Raw genomic sequence first — 18,787 nt, forward strand, 5'->3', positions numbered from 1 at the left:
ACATTATGATTTTTATTCTGACCCTTCAGTTTTATGTTCAGGGCATAATTGTAGCACACAGTGGAGAAACAGAATTATTGTCTATAATCAGTAAGATAGTGAGCTAATTAAATCATTCTTTAGCCAAGGACAGACTACATGACAAAGAGAATTTTGAGACTTCTTTTTCATACGCTTATATAAGATGTTCCAAATGAGATGAAATAGTGTTTATCACCTTAAATGGTGCTTAAAAGAACATTAATATTGCACACAGCAGATAATACCAATATAGTAGGACATCCGATTGTTTGCAGGTTGTTAATCCTCTTGCTGGAATTTGCTGCCGAAGTAACCAGACTCATGCATGTATTTCTTCCCTCATTTCTGCTTCCTGTCGTTCTGTTCTAGCACACATGCCGAACTTGGTGTGCGTACAGTGAAATCTGAGGGGTAGATCTTAACTCACTCATCTTGAGAGTCATTAACACTGGTCCATTACCATCTGATATTTAAGAACAAATTTTTCTCAAGTGATTGAACGAAGCAACACGTGTGTGTGCAAATGTATTATTTTCTGTATTCCGATGCTTTGACAATGGGGCCCTGCTGACCCTCAAAGGACTGACTTTCTCAGGGCCAGCCAGTTAATTTCGTGAGATAGCAAACAAATCACCATAAGTCTACCTTCCAGATGCCAACCAACCAGTCCAGAGCCCACACCTCCAATCACCTCTTTTGTCAGGCCCTCACACTCCAGGCTACTCTCCACCTGCTCAAATCACCCCAGGCCCAACTACCAGACAAGGAGGGACAGATCTCAGTGCCTAGAGCCTGTAGAAATCACTCAACTAGCCAATTGTAAGCCTGTTCACCCTGCCTCGCCATTTCTTTCCTTGAAAACCACAATAAAGACTCTTGCCCCCATTTCTCGCTTCTCCCTCCCGATTGACTCTCGTGCTTCTCCTGGTGGCCTTCTGTGGTGTGGCGCGCTCCCTCTTCTTGGGATCCGTGAGTATAACAAACTACCTTTTCAGTTGTCTGATGTGTTGGCCTCACCATACCTAAATAATAAGAAAACTCTATATTGTAAACAGCAAAGAGAGTAAGGATTCATTTGCTATAAAATTGAGGATGGAAATCTTAAGTCCATCTCTGAAAATATTCAGAAAGCATCATGTGAAGTTTCAGCTTGTGAGATGGCCTCACCGGAGATGCATCAGTGCCAATGACCACATTTTTAAGTCAAGAGTTAAAGACGAGATGCCTTTTCCTTAGGTGCTGATAGAGAGGAAGAGAAGCTGGTCCCAGTGGTGATGCAGTTTTCTGCGTAACACTTTGTCAGCTTGCAGAACAACTTGCTTTTCACCCACATGGACCTAGGGAGCATTTACTTGGTTTTGCAGCTGTTCGGGTTTCATGACCCCATGAGCAATCTTACAGGACAGGCTGCTGAAAAAGTCGTCTTCTGTGCCAAAACCTCTACCAGGAAACATTTGTCCACGTAATTTCTGATAGGGAGATAATATTTTTTAAAATTTAGATTTATTCATAGCCATCAGGACTTTAATCTGTTGTAGTGATATTTCACGTTGGCCTCAGCTTCAGTTGAATCTTGATGATAACTACGGCCATTAGACATTGGTGGAAATGTCTTTGGTTCACTTCAAGTCCTGGCCTTACAGTATAAGTACATATTAATGACTGTTGTCAAGTGTATTTTTTTTATACAGTAGATTTCCCTATATGCCTTGCAGGTGAATTTAATATAAACATGCTAAAGACGAATGACTGAATGAGAAGGGATAAACAAGAGTCATCAAGGAGATTTGTACCCAAATAAAAAATGGATTGGTAATATCTAATACTCCTTTGGAAAAGTTGCTTAAAATATTGCTCAGAGGATAAATGTGCAAGAAAATGAATAACACTAATTTACCCCTGGTACATGCCCTTTTTACGTGAAGATATAATAGTGATTGATTGAAAGTGAATACGGAAAACTTCCCCTCTCATTATTGATATCACTCAAAACATGCAATAAGACATAGGCCAACATGTTTGGAGTTCCCAAATAGGCATTAAGTCCTAAATTTCTATTTTCTGACCTTAAATTTCACCTGCATGTCCAGGTTGCTTTGCTTCCTTCTTTGCTGAACTGTCTTCTCAGAGGTACACAGATATGATTCAGAGTTGGTTTTGGTTGAGTTTAATGTTTTCCTTCTCAATCTTAACCACCCTCTTGTGCCTACAACATTAGTGAACCTCCTGATCTGTACTGTTCCCCAGGCTAAAAATCACTTCAGTGGCCTTGACCTGTTCTCCCCTCAGTGCAAGGAATCTCCAAATTCTGGTGACAGGTCTTCTGTCCAGCTCAGAATTTTCACTTCATTGTGGTCTTCATGCACTTCACATAGCTTCGAGCCACGTCCAACTTGGAAGGCTTGTGTTGGCTTCCTGGCTATTTCCCAAACCTCTAGTCTCTCTCTACTCTGTTTCATTCAGAAGTAGTTCAACAAATAAGTTTTGTTGCTATCAAATGCTCTCTTAAAAACACATGTCTGCTTTTGCTGCTTTACCGGTTTTAAGTCCTCTGATAGCTTCCGACTGCCCATGGGAGAAAAAAAATCCAAATTTCCTAGCATGGCATATAAGTAGGGTCATTATATAATTTACCACCCAACCTGGAACACTTTGGACAGGTTGAGGGAGGCTGCTATGGTCTGACTGAATGTTTGTGTCCCTCCCCAAAATTCATCCATTGAAATCCCGACACCTGATAGGATGGCATTAGGAGGTGAGACTTCTCAGAGATAATTAGGTTGCGAGGGTGGAGTCCCCATCCATGGCATTAGTACCCTTATAAAAGAGGCCCACTTATGAGTGCTCTTATAAAAGATATCTCTAGTTCCTTCCACCATGTGAAGAAGCAAGAAGTCTGTGACCCTCACCTTACCATGCTGCATGCTGGCACCCTGATCTCAGACTTCCAGGCTCCAGAACTGTGAGGAGCACAATTCTGTTTGTTGTTTATAAGCTACCCAGTCTGTGGTATTTTGTTATAGCAGCCTAAACAGACTGAGACAAAGTCCTATTAATAATGAGTCCCTGGAACCACAAAGTCCCTGGAACCACAGGGACTGCCTGGCAAACCAGAAAGTACAGTCACTCGTCATGTAATTATCATCATTTTGTAAATACAGCTTAGATTTCGAGCTTCATCCCTTGCGAAACTGTGCCATACACCTCGTTCATCCACTAGTTATTTTTTTAACAAGTAAGTTCTGGGAATCCACTCCCTGGTAATTACTATTCTAGACAAAAATCATTATACCTGGAGAACTTTGTTTTTAGCATTGGAGACTTACAACAAATGAGTGGGAGATACCATGTCAGACTGAGAAAATAAGGGAGGTTGATGAGATAAAGTGCCAGGGAGGGGAGCTGAAATTTTAAATAAGATGGTCAGTGATGGTCTCCCTGAGAAAATGTCGTTCAAGCAAATTTGGAAAGGGGCACCTGGGTGGCTCAGTCGGTTAAGTGTCAGACCCTTGCTATTGGCTCAGGTCACAATTAAGCCCCACATTGGGCTCTGCGCTGGCTGTGAGGAGCTTGCTTGGGATTCTCTCCCTCTCACTCTCTGTTCCTCCCCCCTCCCCCTCTTTCTCTTAAAATAAATACAAATAAACTTCAAAAACAAAAGAAACTTTTGAAGGAGGATAAAGTTGTACTCCTGTGTTTGTAAGGGGAAAACATTTGAGGCATAGTGAACAGCAGGAGTCAAGGTGCAAAGGCTGGGCTCTGCTTAGTGCATTGAAGAAGCAAGAACTTGAATGGGGATAGAGGTTTGAAGTTGGGTGGGGGCGAGGAAATGAGGCCACAGAACCTAGAGTATGGGTTTTAGCTTTTATTCTAAGATGGGAGTCCACTCCAGGGTTTGGAGAAGAGTGAAAACCTGACTTACATTTTAATTGGATCTCAGGTTGCTATGTTGATCACATCCTACGTAGGAGTAGGGATGGGCAAGAGTTGAAGCAGGGAGACCAATTAGAAGGCGATTGACTATTGCAGTGAGGTATTGGTGACAGCGATGGAAATTATGACACATTTCAAAGGTGGAATTTACTAATTTTGCTGAATGATTGGTGTGAAATGTAAATAAAAGAGTGGTGTTAAGGATGATTCAAAAGTCTATGATGAGCAACAGGAAAGATAAGACAGGTTTTTTTTTTTAATGTTTTATTTATTTTTTTATTTTGACCGAATGAGAGAGAGAAAGGCAGAGAGAGGGAGAGAGGGAATCCCAAGTAGGCTCCACGCTGTCAGCCTGTCAATACAGAGCCTGATGCAGGGCTCCATCCACAGACCGTGAGATCATGGCCTGAGCCAAAACCAAAAGTTGGACCCTTAACTGCCTGAGCACCCAGGCAGGAGAGGTGGGTATGTGAGGCATGATCAGGGGGTTAATTTTGGACTTTTTATATTTGAGATGCTCATCCAAGTAGAGATGTTGATTAAGCAGTTGGACATGTAAATCCAGAAGTCTGGGCCAGAGTTTTACATTTGGTGGTTGTCAGGATTGTAGAGGGGTATTTAAAGCCATGAGACTGGATGAGATTATGAAGGGGATGAACATGCGCAGCCAAGGGAAGAGGACTAAAGACTGAATTCTGGGCACTCCATGTCCAAATACCTGTTGTATCCTAACTACAACATGACTCTCCCTTTTCTTTACCCTCAAATACTTCTTTCTCCAGGGACTACTTTTCTTTGTTCTTTATCCTATGGGTCTTATTTATTCTTTTGAAACTTCTCAGAACCCCCGGCTTGAGGTAGTAGCCATATTTCTGTTCTTCTTGTCATACTACTTTGGAATTGCTTCCTTACAGGTTTATCATACTTATGATCCTTGAGAACAGAGATTACTTTGCATTCCCAGGACTCAACACATAGAAGACATTCATTAATACATTAACACATATTGCACAAATGAATATATAGTTTAGCTCATGTAATGCATCTGCTTATCAGACAGTTATAATGAAACACCAGAATGAAGTTTTTGAAGATGTGATCCAGAATGTATTTTCTTTTTTTTTTTTTTTTGCTTTTATTTATTTATTTATTTATTTATTTATTTATTTTTTATATGAAATTTATTGACAAATTGGTTTCCATACAACACCCAGTGCTCATCCCAAAAGGTGCCCTCCTCAATACCCATCACCCACCCTCTCCTCCCTCCCACCCCCCCTCAACCCTCAGTTTGTTCTCAGTTTTTAAGAGTCTCTTATGCTTTGGCTCTCTCCCACTCTAACCTGTTTTTTTTTTTTTCCTTCCCCTCCCCCATGGGTTCCTGTTAAGTTTCTCAGGATCCACATAAGAGTGAAACCATATGGTATCTGTCTTTCTCTGTATGGCTTATTTCACTTAGCATCACACTCTCCAGTTCCATCCACGTTGCTACAAAAGGCCATATTTCATTTTTTCTCATTGCCACGTAATATTCCATTGTGTATATAAACCACAATTTCTTTATCCATTCATCAGTTGATGGACATTTAGGCTCTTTCCATAATTTGGCTATTGTTGAGAGTACTGATGCATAGGGCCACTTGTACCCCAATGTTCATAGCAGAATGTATTTTCAATGATATTAACTACTTGAAAGACGATGGTCTTGTGCTACTGTAGAAAAAGCCTTATGTATAGAACAAGGAAGCTTCAGGTGAATCTTGCCCCTCTAGTCACCTTTTATTTGGCCATCTGCAAGTAGTTTTATATCTTCAAACCTGTGGTTTTTTTGTTGTTTTCTGTGAAATGGAATTCAAAATTTTTAATCACCATACTGGAGCATGTACGTGAAAACACTTTGTAAACTGTTAAATACTATTAAATATAAGATGTTATTATTTTTCTGCTTGGAAAGACATTCATTATGAACCTATCTTCGCTCCAGGTATTGAGTGTTAAGATAAGACCTGTTTAGGATTAGTGTGCTGTGTTCCAACATGCCATTATAGCTGACGCAGCATATGGCAGTTGAGTTTCTATTATGGCAAATCTCCTTTCATTTCACGGACTGTAATGCTCTACCTGCCTGCTATTACATTTTATATGGTGTCAGTTACAGCCTCCAGAGCAAGCTATCATAGTGATGTCAGATGCAGATTAAAAGAAGGTAGTACTGGCTTTGAATAAAAGAGATTGTAATGTTCACGAGTTGGATGCTTGAGTTGGAACATGTTTTTCTCCCTTGTGGCTCACCAGCATCCATTCTGAACATATGCTGGCTCTAGTCTGTGATCCCCTGTTGGAAATCAGAACACATGCTGCTTTATAGAGTTGGGTGACATCAGGGAACTAACTGGCTTCTCTTTCGTATTTGAACTACATAGGGGTTATCTTTAAACTCTCTCTCTATGTCTGGTCTGCCTGCACCTAGAGCAGGCATCTGCCTTCAGGAATGAAAGCTCCCATGGTTTCCCGAGCTTCTGTGAGGCTCCTTTTTCTCTTGAATTCAGTTCCACAAGGACTCCTTGCATCTGCAGCTTTTTGTTAGCACCATGGAAAAGTATGATCTTGTTTTGTCCAAACTTTTCTGGTAGTTATGGAGAGGAAGATCTTTCTTAAACTTCGGTATGCTAACTGAAAGTAGAAATTGCTTCTTACAGTTCTTTATTCCCATTCTACCTGCAAATAAACTGGGAAGTTTTTGGAATTTTCTGAACTTTTCAATTTAATGACTGTGACTGTTTTGATTTTGCTGTATTTCTTGGTACAAATGAATTCTCTGCTGGGGAAAACTCAGAACTGTGGAGCAGAATGTAAGAAAGTATCTGGTCCAATTAGTGACTCTTGTCTATGTGTCTCAGTAATGTAGGGGTCACGGGTGTGATTTTTACTTGGGGGGATGGAATATAATGTATTCCATGACCATGGCTTGGCTTCCAGTCCAAATTAATCACCTTTGATTTGCATGTTGCAAAGGGAAGAAATATGTGTTAATCATTCCAAATCCCCTGTTGCTTTTAGAAATAGTTATACAAGTATATATTCTACTGATGGCTTATTTCCATCATACTTTTAAAAAGGAAAAACTATGTAAATCCTAATAGAACTAGATAAAGCTGTTCAAAACATGCCGCATGCCTTTCTAAAAAAATGTTTTTAATTCCCAGAATTTTAGAAACATTAATAGGTAGCATGTGAAACCATTCTGTAAGTGGAAAATTCTGAAAGTTGAATCAATTTTATTTCTCATTTTCCACAATGCCTTCATAATCCTGGAGAAAAACATTTTTAAGTATTATACTTTGATCTTTCAAAAATAAAATAATACATAAAGCGTTTCATTAAAAACTACCTTATTAATATTAACAGTAACCATTTATTTTCATCCCCAGAATTTTCTAAATGCATCCTATTTGTATTCCATGATTGCTAAACTAGAACTAATATTCAAATCCAACTGTTAACATTTCTATGGCATATTAGCATACATTTTGCCTCAGGTAAAATGTAGCAAAGCTAATAACTATTTCCTTCTAAAAGTTTCATAATCCCAAAGGTCCCTATTAACATTCTCTGTCCTTAATGCTATGAAAAATCAAATAATACCATTTTAGTTGGTTTTCTAGCCCATATTTATTTTACTCTTGAAGTGCCACAGGCCATAAAGACATGTTGTTCTTCTCTCTCTCTGAATGTGTAATCGTTTTTAATATACCGAATGGTAACCATAGCTAACGTTTAACAGTGTGATAATTACCATTTCTAGACACTGTTCTCAATGCTTTACTTGTATTAACTTATTTAATCCTTAACACTTACCATTCTTATCCTCAATAGCGGATGAAGTAACTGACTGACCGAAGTTGCGCTCATCGAAATTACACAAATAGTAAAAGCCAAAGCTTGGATTTGAACTTTGGCAGCCTGGCCCTCAAGTCAGTGATAATAGAATACTGATACAATTTAGTATCCAAACTGGAATACCCTTGAGAGTAAAGGATAGCAATATTAATAATTACACCAGCCCAAAAAGGTACATGGTCCTCCTAGCTTTTAATTGTGAATGCACTGTGATTGTGATATTTCTCAGTAAAACAACACATTTAAGATGCATTGAATTTATGATTACATTTTTTTCTTTACTTGAGTAATGACTGTATTTGGTTCAGTTGCCAAAAGATGAATGATGTTTGGTCATGGGAAAAGAGAAACAGAATGAAGGGCAGGAATTTGGAGGACACGTGGAGAAGCGTGAAACATTTCTTCCTAGATTTACCACTGCGATGGATTTTGAATGATAGAAATACATAAAACAATTACATGAAGGATGGATAGGTTATCAAAATATTATGAATAGCAGCAAGTTAGATAGATGAGATATTCCAAAGAGAAAAAATAAATTATGAGCTTTGATTGTGTTTTCGATACATGGGTTGATCGCTTTTCTCATTAATTAATTCTGTAGATTTGATGGCACATCTGGCGTAATCACCACTGTGTATTGTTGTGAAAGGAGGCAGACACAGACATACTCCTGCCTGGGTGGCTTTATGCATTAACGTGAATACTGGTCAATTTGATGCATTACACCGTAATGAGGAAGAAGCTGAATTTACGGGCTTAGGTAAAATAAAGGATGGTGAAAGAGACCAAGGTTGGTTGGAGTAGCTCTCATGAAGACATGTGTTCACATGGGAACATTTCCTGTTAGGGACCCCTAACAGAAGGTATCGCACTGCTGGTTATGTATGATAAAATCCGAAAAGTATGTTTCATAAAAATACAAGTTATTATTTTAGACTGAAGTTTTATTGGGGGGAAACCCAAGTTAGCAGGTGAGGACCTGAAAACTTCCTTTAACTGCTGTGGCAAAACGTTTTTTTAAGAAGACATCACAAAATAATGAGAAGCTTCTATACAAACTGATGGAAGGATGAGAGACAGACTGTGTATGAGACACTCTCCACCCATTCCTGGCAGTTGAGCTATAAATTGGAGTTGGAGCTCTGAATGACATCCATCTTCCTTTGTCACCACCTGAAACTTCACCTGCTGACTGCCAGGCGTTCTGATTTTGACGGGAACTCTTGGGACGGGGGGTGCTGTGGATGTGGCCTTGACCGTGGCTATGCTGTGGCAGGAGTGACCCAGGATCAGGCTCTGGATATGGTGGTGGCTGTGGGCTGAGCTATGGCTGTGGATACAGGTGTGGCTCTGATGACTTTCCCTACTGATCCTCATATATCCAAAGATGTCAGTCACCCTGCTGCTAATTTTGGACTCTCACAGTTTTTATGCCACTTACTAGTGTCCTGCAATGAATTTCAAGAAGCCTGCGTTGATTTTTCCTTACACTTATCTTCATCCCCTTTGGACAGCAGCAGACAACACGACATTGCAATTTACCCTTCAGCCTCTGGGGCCGTTTCCAAAATTTTGATACAATCAATTTTTAAGCATTTGCTCTTCTGTTAAACCATACCATTCTAACATCTCTATGGAGTTTATGTCTTGTAACACAGCTCCTAAATAAATACATTTAAATTCACCTCCCAGGATATTTTTCTGTTTCTGTTTGTCAAAAACTTTATGATTCTTTTTACCATTCATAAACCAGGCCACACTTAAGAGTTGTAATGGTCCAGAACAATCTGTCTATCTAGAGAGCTGGACACAGGAGCAAACAAGGATTAGACCAAATAAAAGAGCTTATGTTGTTTTGGTCTCTGCTTCCAATATTTTATGGCTTTTATGCCCAATTTTTAAGTTTCAAGTCCTATAAAACATCTTTTGGGAAATTTCCTTCTTAGTCTTGATTTGTTATAATATAGAATGATTGTTTTCTTCCTACCATGATGTTTATAAAGATCATAGGCTTTTTTACTCCTGCAACACATGAAAATATTATTGTGTTCACCAATTGCCATTACCTGACTTATCTTCAGCACTGTTATGAAATAAACTGTAGGGACCTTCCTGGTAATTTAGAAAGTCCATTTTTAACTTTGTGGCTCAGGTACAGCATTCGCACTTGAAATATAGCTTTTAATTCAGTGAGTCTAGATAGGAAACTCTTTGGGCAGGGAAGCCCAGATCTTGGAAAAAATAAACAAAATGGGAGATTATGCTTATTAAAGAACAAAATGCCATATTAAAAGTAAAATGTAAGAAGGAGTTTTCTTAAGTCTTTCAAAAATGATGTGTTCCAACAAACACATTTTACAGCATAAGTTCACTTAATAAACAAAAGTTTGTATGTATAGTGCCAACCATTGAGGCTAATTTTTTTGTTTGTTTGTTTGATATTTTTACCACTTTTACCATTTGGTTTACTGTCTTATTATCTCTTTAGATTTTTAAAAAATGTTTATTTATTTATTTTGAGAGAATGAGAGAGAGCACGCATGCAGGGGAGGGACAGAGGTAGACGGAGAGAGAATCCCAAGCAGGCTCCACACTGTCACCACAAAACCCGATGTGGGGCTTGAACCCATGAACCGTGAGATCATGACCTGAGCTAAAACCAAGAGTTGGACACTTAGTTGACTGAACCACCCAGGTGCCCTTCTCTTTGGATTTTTGAGTAATTATTATATATGTAAATTTGAAAAATGAAAGGATGTAAGGTCCAAATTTATAGTCATCAAGAGCCTTAAAGCTTTTCTTTTAACTAGAGGCTCTGTAAAGTCAGAGATTATGTCTTCTTTCTTGCACATCTTTGTATTTCCAGCCCCAGAACTGTGTCTGGCATGTAAGAACTCAATCCATTTTTTTGAGATAAATCATGTATGATTTTTTTATTATAATGATGCAAATTATATTGTCTTCAATTTTTAATACTAAACAGATTTGCAAAAGATATTTCAATTTATCCTCGTAATAATCTAATGAAATAGGCAATATTGGCCTTAACATCTGACTTTTTAAATCCCCACACTGCACTGTCCCCTTCCCCTCACTCATTTTAAAAATGAAGAAACTATATCTCATTGAGTTTAAATGACTTATATAATATCATATGAAAATGATCTGTAGCTTCAATGTGACTTTCTGATTTCCAAAGCCATGGCCATTTCCCTGTATGATTAATTACTATGAATTCCAAGATATTGTTTAACATGTTTCAAAAATATTAAAATAATAATTCTTTGTGCTGATTCCCTCCCCACACACATTTTAATCTTAAAAAATTTTGCATTTTATCTTTAGTCCTCTGCACAAAATTCAATGGTCATTGAATAAAAGCAAATGAATAAATTTAAAAGGTAAAATACAATAAAACACATGATAGAATCCTTATAAAAATATTGATATAAGTTGAATATTTTGTGAACTGATATATCCTTTTCATAGGTATAAAAGAACACTGAATTCAACAAATTATGACAGAATACCTGGATATCCACATGCAAAAGAATGAAGTTAGGCCCCTTCCTATTACCATTCACAAGTCGATTCTAGAGCTAAATATCACAGCTAAAAGTATAGAAGAAAGTATAACAGTAAATCTTCATGACGTTAAGGCCAAACCTAATAATAGTTATGATAATAAAGGCACAAGTGACAAAAGAAATAGATAAATTGGACTTTATGAAATTAAAAACCTCTGATTCAATGGACATGATCAAGATAACTTACAGAATAAAATATTTCAAATCATAGATCGTATGAAGGAATTTTTCCAGAATGTATAAGGAACTCTTACAACTGAATGACCCAACTCAAATATGGGCATAATGTTTGATTGATTACAAATGGAATCTGTTTATACAAATGACCAATAAACACATGAAAAGATGCTCAAAATCATTAACCATCAGAGAACTGCAAATCAAAATCCCAATGAGACATTTACTTCACAGCCAGTAGGTTAACTATAATAAAAACGTCAGGTAATAAGTGTTGGTGGGGATGTACCGAATTTGGAATCTTCATCCAATGCTGGTAGGAATGTAAAACGAGGCTGGTATTTTGGAAAATATTCTGGCAGTTCCTTAAAAGTTTTAAATATGAAGATACCATATGACCCAGCCATTTAACTCCTAGGTAAATATTCAAGAGAAATGAGAACATATGTCCACACAAATGCCGGTATATACTTGAACTACACAGCAGTATTCAGATTAGCCAAAAATTAGATGCAAACAATATGTCTGCCAATTTATGAATGGATAAGTAAATGTGATCTATCCATAACATGGAATACTGTTTAGCAATAAAAAAGAATAAAGTACTAATGCAAGAGGTTACAATTGTGCCCCTACTGGCCATCTGAGCATTGAAACCCATGAGAAGACTCATGATGAGCTATACTTTAAGGTAGGCAGCAAGAGGATGTGTAATGATTCTTCCTGTACTGTCTATGACACTTGGTAAACGAGCCCAATTTTTGCCTCTTCTAAGGTTGTTTTAGGCTCACTGTTAATATGAAAATCTAGATTTTACGGAGTTAATTCTTCCTACATCAAAGGTTGGGATGCCCCACATCCCCATAAAGTCCTTGGTATACTCCTCTTTTTTTTTTCTTTTGTCTGTATTCAGGTGTTTCTTGGGTCTCTGCAATTCTTGCAAAAGCTTGTGTTTTTTATCAACAAGGAGATACTGAAGAAATCAGGACAGACTATTAAATAATATGGTGGTTCCTAAGATTGCACGAAGGAGAGGTCTCATTTCATTAGCTATTGTTGGCATTATTATCATTTGATTTCCAAGACAGTTCATTGGGTAGCATTATGACTCAACAATAAGGCTGTTGGTTAAAATCCTGTGTTTTTGTGGAAAAATTTCCCTTTATTTATTCATTTTATGCATGCCTATATTTCAGTATGTCTGTGTCCATAGATCATCCTTCACTTAGTGTGGACTGAATACCAAATGAAGTTTTCTCTTCTGAAAAAAAGAAAAAAAAAAGATATGTGAGATTTATGAAGATATGTGAATACTTTTTGATTCCCTCCTCAGCATTAAACTGGAGTTCTTAAATTGCCAATAAAATCAGAGAGTGCTTAATCAGATGTAATGGTGTGGTGCTCAATTGATTGCATCAATCAATGGCCTGAGGGGTCCCTGGAAAGTGGAGTGTTATGGTTACTCCATCACATGGTCTGACTGATTTTTCTGGGGGGAGGAAGACCATGATAAATATTTGAAAATTAGAAATTTTAGCAAATGTAGATACTGTGTGTAAGAAATATTCACATGTTTGAAGTAGCTAGAATACTGTCTAATTCTTTTTTCTCATCTCAGATAAGACATTTGATCATGTAAAGACATCGTCTGGGTATTTTCCTAGTTTAAATTGATGAAATACTCAAACCTTTCAATGAGCTGGATTATATGAGGTGTTGATGAGAGGTATATTTTTGTATTCATGTCAATTTATCTTATGTTTAATCAAGCATTTCCTTTGTGATATTTATTACCTGAAGTAATAGTTCACAACTTAAAACCTAGGTAGGGAGATAAAATCTTGCTAGTGTCATAGGGATAGAAACAAAAATACTTACTAGTGTTAAAAAGAATTCACCTGCCAACTTGTATCAATTCATTTATAATAGAGATATTTCAGGCATAGGGAGATAAAAAACAGGAGGTGAGATCCAACGTATTGTTATCTGCTTATTTCCCAGTGATTGAATATAGAAACACAACACTCGACAGAAGTGAAAATGATTACATTACAGGATTATTTCCTTTGGCTGGTTTCCTGATGAAATTATTTGTATTTTTGAACATGCAAAATCATTTAATTTGCTAGAATATATATTTTTCTAATGTTTTGAGCAATTTTTATATGTTTATTTTTGAGAGAGAGAGAGAGAGAGAGAGAGAGAGAGAGAGAGAGCGAGCGAGCGAGCTGGGGAAAAGGCAGGGAGAGGGAGACACAGAATCCAAAAACACAGCTCCAGGCTCCAAGCTGCCAGCACAGAGCGTGATGCGGGGCTCGAACCCACAAGCGGCGAGATCATGACCTGAGTTGAAGTTGGACTCTCAACCGACTGAGCCACCCAGGCGCCCCATGTTTTGAACAATTTTGAGTCTGTTGTTATTCTTTGTTAAAGAGAACTACTTTGAGAACATACAGAAACTATTTTGTTGTCATTTTGGAAAATGTTTATACTATTTTTTTTTTCCAAAATAGGTAAGACAAAAATAAGCAATAATCTCCATCGGTCTCTCTTCCTTTTTCTCACTCAACCATTCTCTCTCTCTCTCTTTTTTTTTTTTGATTTTTAGTTTCTTTTGAACCATTCTTGATGAGAAGATATTTACTCAATAATAACATAGAAAGGGCATCTTGCAAACTGATTTGCTCACTTTCTGCATGCAATTTATCTATCTATCTATCTATCTATCTATCTATCTATCATCTATCTATCTATTTGTTTCTGAGGAAGAGAGTGTGCACGTGCATGCACCAGTGGGGGAAGGGCAGAGGAGGGAGACAGAGAGAGAGAGAGAGAGAGAGAGAGAGAGAGAGAATCTCAAGTAGGTTCCATGGTCACTGTGAAGCCTGACATGGGCTTCATTTCAGGACGGTGAGATCATGACCTGAGCAGAAATCAAGAGTCAGACACTTCACAGACTGAGTCACCCAGGCATCCCTATGCATGCAATTTTTCAATAGGAAGTAGTCAACTTGGTTCTTGTTAAGATGAAACTTTAGGAAGAGTCAAATTATATCCTAAAATATATCAAGGTAGCCTTGTGATTTCTTGGTGTGTTTCTGAATTCTGGGGACTTCCAAATACAAAGTCGGGTTTGGATATAATTATTCCAATTACCTATGAAGATATTAAAATTGTGTGCAATCTGTTCTAGGGTTTTGTCTTTTTTTTTTGGTACCATACCTACTATTTGAACAATTTTTTACTTTGATCTGAAAAACCTTGGCTACCATAATCAATCTAAATAGAAACTGTTAGTTTCCTCACTTGAATGTTATGGTTGAACCTGGAGATAGTCATACCAGCCCTGAGCTGACAGTAACTGTATTGTTAGCTTGGGCTGCATTTTAATGCCCATAGACTGGGTGGCTTAAACACTAGAAATTTATTTTTCTCAGTTCTGGAGGCTGGGAAGTCAAAGGTCAACGTTCCTGGTGAGAGCTCTCTTCTTGGCTTTCAGATAGCCTCCTTCTTCCTGTGTCTTTTCCATGGTAGGGAGAGAAGAAGTAAGCTCTCTGGTATATTTTCTTATAAAACAACACTAATCCCTTCATGAGGGTCCCCCTCGTGATGTCATCTAATCTTAATTAGCTCCCCCAAACTCCATCTGTAAATACTATCACACTGGGGGTTATGGCTTCAATATATGTATTTGGAGGTAGGGGGGACACAGTCCAATCTTAACCTTATGTTAAGTGAAAGTCAGGCTAGTCTACCAAGTGTCATAGATAGTATAGGGAATCGTGGAAACTCTTGCAGCCTGTTTTAAAATCTAGTTCATCATGAGTCTTTTCATGGATTTCAAATTCTTGGCTGTATACAGAACATTTCATAGGATTGTAAGGGCACAGTTGTATCTTCTTTGAGATAAGTTTTTTCTTTCGGTATCCTATGCAATGTGTTGCCACGGTTTCCTCTTGAAACAGCCGGCAAAACTATGCATTTGGCACAGAATATATCCCGGCTATCAGATCTCACATGGCTTGCCAGTCTGTCCTAATTTTGGAGACTTGTTAGTTGCAAACACAGTCTTAGAACTTGCATTTCTTATTTTTCTAACATCAGCATCAGCACAACTCAGGCCACAAGGCATGCCCTTCCTTGCATTTCTGTTCTGCATGATTTAGGGCCACGGCACAACTGACTTTCCTGGACTCTTCTATAATTTTTTTTTAAGAAGTAATGACAAGTTATTGAAATTTATGTTCTCCCACATATTTAGCCAATTACAGTTTGTTGGCGATCCAGAGCTTCTGAGAAAGGAATTGTCTGATATAAAACTGGTAGTGTCATTCCTAACAGGAACACTTAGGCACGCCTAAATTATACTTTGTCATGATTACCCGACTTGCTGTTATACCAAGATGACAAAATAAATGATATAATGACTATAACTGTGTTTATAATAAGGAATTGTGGTGGTTACAACAATAGCCAGAGGTGTAAAGTTAATAACTGGATCATTTTTTTTATGAGCATTTCCTGGGTGTGGAATACCTAGCGGAGATGAATTATCAGAGCTTTCATTACTCATTTTAATTACTGTTATTGCCAAGTAATATAAAGTCTGGGCCATTTTCTCACCATGCTTTGTGGGAATCTTTCCTTGATCCCAAAGAGCTTATTACACCTTGAAATCACCTTAACTGTAAAGAAAAGTAAAATAATAAATATTAAAATTATGTTATCATTGCCAAGTTGCAAAGGTCTGAAAATTTAACATTATCGTTCATTTCTCCTTTTTCTTCACTATTAGAACCAATCTCTCGCCTAATGTAGTTGTATTTTTTTTTTATAACTCCCCCTTCTTTGGAGTACCATTTCAACTGCTCTAGGCCAGAAATTTCTTGCCTTTTATTTTGTGCAATGACTTCACGAAGGTTCTCTGTGACTTTAGATTTTCTCCAATTTATACTAGACATTACCACAAGAATTAATTTTTTGCATCCAGTCCAATTCCATCCTATTTCACAAATAATTAATGAGAGCACACACACACACACACACACACACACACACACACACCAGTTGCTGCGTTTGAGAGGCAATGGGAGAATATTAGACAAACAGAAGAAAACACATTGTACCCAAGGTGTTCACAGACTTTAAAAGAAAAGAAACAAACAAAAAAAGTAAGATGAAGATTGTAAAAAGTTATGTCCAGGATGCCACGTAGTTGATTTTAAAGAATACTTGTCTATGAATCTTTACTTTGTATATTAGATTTAAAATGAATAATAAAACAAGAGATAAAAGTAATTCCTCTTAATTCATGTGTTTACTCTTATGAAATCCATTAATGTAATATTGCAGATGGACACTGCTTGGTATAAAAAAAGGAGGTCCTAAAAACCTCGCAAAAGAGGTGAAGACTGGGTTTGCCAGATAGTCACCTGACGGAAATATTCCAGGCAGGAAAAGTAGCACCAACCAAATTCAACATCATTGTATCCTGAGAAGTTTGGTGAGGTTAAGAACATACAGAGTATGTCATGTTAAGTTCAGCATTTGTGTTTCACTCTTATGGAGACAGGGAGTACTGAATTAGTGAAGACACACAATCGGACTGGTAGCTTAGAAAAAATTATGGTGGTGGTTTGCAGGATGGGCTGGTGCTAGAAAGATCAAATAATTTGTATCAATAACGTGGGAAAGATGATAATGATGATATATGACTAGAGGATGGCCTGAGAGAATGGTACAGATTTTAGAGATATGTGTAGGAGATAGAATCTATCAGGAGATAGATATGCTTGTAGAGAATGAGAAATAACTGGAGAAGGCAGAGGTAAGGCACCCCGAATAATTAAAGGATGAGCAGAAGATGTATTAAAAGGAGACAGTGAAAACTAAGGATTTCTCAGAGTGGTGGGGTTGGAGCTAGAAACTAAGGAATGCAAGTGTTTAAGAAAAATCAGACAGATAAAAGAGGAACTGAAAACTGGAACATGGGTCATAATTAGCATTTTTGCCAAGAGCAGTTGGGGTGGATGATGGGGTTGGAGTACAGTTCTGAAATGGAGATGACACGGAAAAGAAGCACAATTGGGTCACAGATAGGTGATGTGCAGGCTCAAAAGAGAATTCCTAAAATACAAATTTAAAGCTAGAAGCAGGGACACATATTTTTAAGATTCAGCATCCTGATGCCTATTATATGGTACGTGTTTAATAAATGCTTACCAGTTGTCTGATGACCATAGAAAAGCAAGTAAGACCATTAATGCAAATGAAGATTATTGTAATAAAATCTACTTTGTGGTAATGGAGGTGGAAAACACATTTATAATAAATCCTGGAGTCTGGAAGGATTGATATTTCAGATGATTATTATAGGAAAGAGTAATCACAGCACCTACAATAATTAAACAAGGATGAGGAAGCTTTGAATGAAAGGCACGTCTTTAACAGGATTTATGACACTCTATATGTTTCAAAGTTAAAACTTCTAGAAAAATTAATGTTCTTTCTCCCTAACTGTATTTAAAATTTTTAAATGTTTATTTATTTTTGAGAGAGAGAGAGAGCAAGGGAAGGGCAGAGAGGGAGACAGAGGATCCAAAGCAGGCTCCACACTGACAGCAGAAAGCCGGATATGGGGTTTGAACTCATGAACCATGAGATCATGACCCGAGCTGAAGCTGGACACTCAACTGACTGAACCACTCAGGTGCCCCCTCCCTAACTCTTAATGTTACACAACTCCTTGTCATAAAAATTGGGTCCATTCCTCCACAACTAGAGAATAGCATATTGTTACCACAAACACAGAATACCTTGAGTTTGAAGGTGTTCAGTTTGTAGCAAGTATAAGAGTTAATCAAGGTGCTCTACTTATGAAGTGTTAATGGTTCAACTAAATGGTGAAGGTCAAAAAGGAAATTTAAAAAAAAGATTTGGGATTGAAAAGAGTCATCAGTGTGTGTTACTTAGAACATGTAGTGAATACAAGCTCTATAAAAAGAAATACTCAGCAATGAATTATTTTATTTATCCCTGTCCTGTTTGGTGATATTAAGGAAAAAGTATAAACATTGGATTAGAAAGACCAACTAAACTTCTGACGGTGAAGAGCTGCGTGATATTGTAAGTAACTTAACCTCTGACACCAGTCTGTTCATTTATAA

At 37.5% G+C, this 18,787-nt stretch overlaps 1 long non-coding RNA gene across 1 annotated transcript in view; it reads left to right on the forward strand.

Moving 5' to 3' along the window:
- LOC123379878 overlaps nucleotides 1-18,787 on the forward strand; it is a 35,093-nt gene that overhangs the window by 5,498 nt on the left and 10,808 nt on the right. Inside the window, exon 2 of the long non-coding RNA XR_006584848.1 lies at nucleotides 18,680-18,746. This is a non-coding gene — a long non-coding RNA (uncharacterized LOC123379878). The remainder of the gene's footprint in view (nucleotides 1-18,679; nucleotides 18,747-18,787) is intronic.

Source organism: Felis catus, chromosome C2, assembly GCF_018350175.1.
Source record: "Felis catus isolate Fca126 chromosome C2, F.catus_Fca126_mat1.0, whole genome shotgun sequence".
In the NCBI taxonomy this organism is placed as follows: Eukaryota; Metazoa; Chordata; class Mammalia; order Carnivora; family Felidae; genus Felis; species Felis catus.